General features: G+C 37.9%; 1 pseudogene; it reads left to right on the top strand.

The window, feature by feature from the left end:
- The first annotated feature begins 1,017 nt into the window (after positions 1-1,017).
- Positions 1,018-1,173, top strand: LOC139009632 (small Cajal body-specific RNA 13; annotated as a pseudogene).
- Positions 1,174-3,410: the final 2,237 nt, after the last annotated feature.

The raw sequence follows: 3,410 nt of genomic DNA, 5'->3' as shown, positions 1-3,410 counted from the left end.
TCAATACTGTATTCCTTTCTATTGCCAAATAATATTTCATTATAGGGACATACCACATTTTATTTAACTATTTGTCAGATGATGGACATTTGGGTTGTTTTTACTTTTTTGGCCATTATGAATAATGCTGCTATGAACATTCATGTACAAGTTTTTGTGTGGGAATATGTTCTCATTTTTTCTTGGGAACATACCTAGGATTAGAATTGCTGGGTCTTATGATAACTCTATGTTTAACTTTTTGAGGAACTACCAGACTATTTTCCAAAGTGGCTGCATCATTTTACATTCCCACTAGTAGTGTTTGAGGGTTGCAATTTCTTCACATCCTCACCAATACTTTTTATTATATGTCTTTTTTATAATAGCCGGTCTAGTAGATATTAGTGGTATCTGATTGTGGTTTTGATTTACATTTCCCTGATGGCTAATGATATTGGATATCTTTTCAAGTGCTTATTGGACATTTGTATGTCTTTGGAGAAATGTCTACTTAGATCCTTTATGCCTGGTACATTTTAAATATGCATTTAAATGTTCAAATAATTAGATTAATTATAAAATTCAATCACCATAGTAACCAGTTAAATAGATTTTATTAGCTCAGATTTTGTCGACAAGGATTAGAAAGTTAAATGATTTACTCAGGGCCACATCGAAGGTCATTTGCTTATTTAGGCCTTTGGATCCTCTGTCTGTTCTATTGGGGCCAAATGCTTTGTGTGATGGCCCTACCATATATCGACAAAGAACACAGTGAGTAAGTGCCTCTGAGAATGGCTACTTTATGTGCTGCCAACAGAGTCCCACGAAAGCCTGTAAATCAGAATAAATACTTGTTCTTGACCTTGACTTAATCTATCTGTTCAGTACATTTCATTCTTATAGAGTTAATTTGTTACCTGTCTTTTATTTAGTTCATTTTTCAAGGCACATTTTTGGTGATTACAAGCTGACTTATTTAGACACTTTCAGATCCAAAGAGAACAGTTGAGTCTCGTTTCTCTTTACTTTCAACATTTGTAGGAAGACCATTCCTGGAGATGTCAAAGGTCACTTAAAAAGATATTCATCAGACTTGCAGAAAAAGCAAACCCCGGAGGAAGTTGAGGCATGGCTGCTCGAGAGCCAGCCTGCCATGTGCAATGTTCCTCTGATAGTTAAAAAAAAAAAGATATTCATTTAATGACCAACGAGGAGGAAAATTACCATTCGTATCAGTCCTTGTTTTAAAACTACATGCATTCTAAATTTGTAGTGTCCAGCCTTGTAAAGGAAAAGAGAGTACTCTTGAGAGGTTATCTCTGTAAAGCTAATTTCTTTGGCAAACCCCATCTAATACCCTCAAACACTGTGGATTTTTTTTCCAGCTCACCCCTCCACCTTCCTTCTTTATCCTGCTCAGTTTCGCTGTGAAGTATAGCTCTGAAGTTCCCCAAGAGCGATGGGTTTTTCCTTGAGTCGCCGAGTTTGCTGCAAGCAGTGCTCAGTTCAGTGAGCAGAGGCCTGATTGTTCGCCCCAGAAGTGTCACCACAACATTGTGGAGAGCATTGCATGTCTTCTGCCCCGCTGCCTGCCCACAGAAGCTTCACAGTACAGATGTGGAGAGGCCTTGGAAATCTGCCAACGTAAATGAACGGAAACGCTCATCATTTGCCCACATTGCACCACTGACCTGGGTGTTGAACGGAATCCAGGTCTGATTTTACTTCCTCTGGCCTTGCACTAAATATTAAATGACTGAGATAGAATTTTTGTTATGTGCGCCAATGTGCTTCCTTTTCACTATGGACTGCTATAAAACAATGTGATCTTTTCATAGACCCAACGTGCATTATTATACCTTTTTGTTTCTCCCAGATGTATTAAAATTGCTTTAGTCGAAATAAAACTCAGCTTCATTCTGGGCCAAGCAGCAAAAAAAGCAATTAAACATCAGCACACGCAGGACACTTAGAGCGGTGGCATTCTGTGGGGAGATGTTAGTGTGGCAAATAGGCTGCCCCATGGGATGGTGTTAGATGACATTTTATCTACTGATTCAGAGTCAGAATCCTCTAAGCCAGTGGTTCTCAATCTTCTGGCCCTTTAAATACAGTTCCTCATGTTGTGACCCAACCATAAAATTATTTTCGTTGCTACTTCATAACTGTAATGTTGCTACTGTTATGAATCGTAATGTAAATATCTGATATGCAGGATGGTCTTAGGGTGAAAGGGTCGTTCGACTGCCAAAGGGGTGGCGACCCACAGGTTGAGAACCGCTGCAAGCCTTAGATTCACAAAACTGGCGAGTCTTAGAACTGGCTGGTACCACAGAGGCCACCCCATGTAGGCTCTCATCCAATGAGAAATTGTCTCCATTGTGACCCTCAGGGATGGCCACCTAGGACTCACTGAAATTCTTTTGGTGATGGGAGTTCCCTTCTTACAGGTAAGTCTATTTCAGTACTGGCAACTTCTGGTCTTTAGAATGTCCTTCCTTATGCTGAGATTTTCAGAATATTTCCAGGATTTTTTTTCAAAGGTGGTCTTTTTTTCAACACTAACATTGTCAGGGAAGCAATTTATACAAAAGATCAATCATTAAATTTCCCATGTTAAAATGGTGAGTGGGTGGAGAAACTGCAAAACCCCCAAACCTAACTCCCAAACCAATCATAAACCAATCACTCCACCACGTTAGATCTCTGGATGTTAAAGATGTTGAAAGCCCACATTATTATGAGCATTTGTGTTATGGAAGTGTTGTGAGTTCTACATTCTCAGTCTAGGCAAAGTCTTAGATTAAAGTTTTAAAAAGTTAGGATAATTTATAGTGATAGAATGTATATTATAGACTAGGAATTTAATAGAAAGCATTATAGAAAAATTGGCCTAAAATGCCTAATTCACTGCAATTTTGGCTAAGTCTTGCTTTGTTCTTTGACAATATTTTGGTTTATTTTGCTTATTGCAGAAAGTTGACTTTGATTTCAGATGACTTTATATGCAAATTAGGTAGATATATTGATACATGATAGACTATATCTTTCTTTTGGTATATATATAGAGAGAGATATCTCAAAAGATTCTAGGAAATAATTCAATACCCCTTCCTAAACAAGTTAAAGTGATTCTTAATTTCTAACATGAGATTGCTTCTACCTCTCCCTTCTATAACATTAAAATTTCATTTAAAATATCTTTTCCAAAGTAGTTATTTTTTATGTTACTGAGTCTGTTTTCCCTTTAAATTTAAGAGTGCCATTAAAAGTTTTGGGTTTACTCTTAGGAGCAGAGCCTTGGGAATCACAAGCTCCCATGTATAGGGGGACTTTGAGATGGTTATGCCCATGCATCCTGACTTGCTGTGCAGACATCCTGTCTAGTTTAACATTTGTCCTGGCAAGAATGCCCCAGTTTTTAG

The sequence above is a fragment of the Myotis yumanensis genome, unplaced genomic scaffold (assembly GCF_028538775.1).
Source record: "Myotis yumanensis isolate MYYU_CA2020_CCGP unplaced genomic scaffold, mMyoYum1.0.hap1 SCAF_4, whole genome shotgun sequence".
Taxonomy (NCBI): domain Eukaryota; kingdom Metazoa; phylum Chordata; class Mammalia; order Chiroptera; family Vespertilionidae; genus Myotis; species Myotis yumanensis.
Note: the sequence above shows the minus strand (reverse complement) of the source record. Positions and strands in the feature narration are given on the sequence as shown.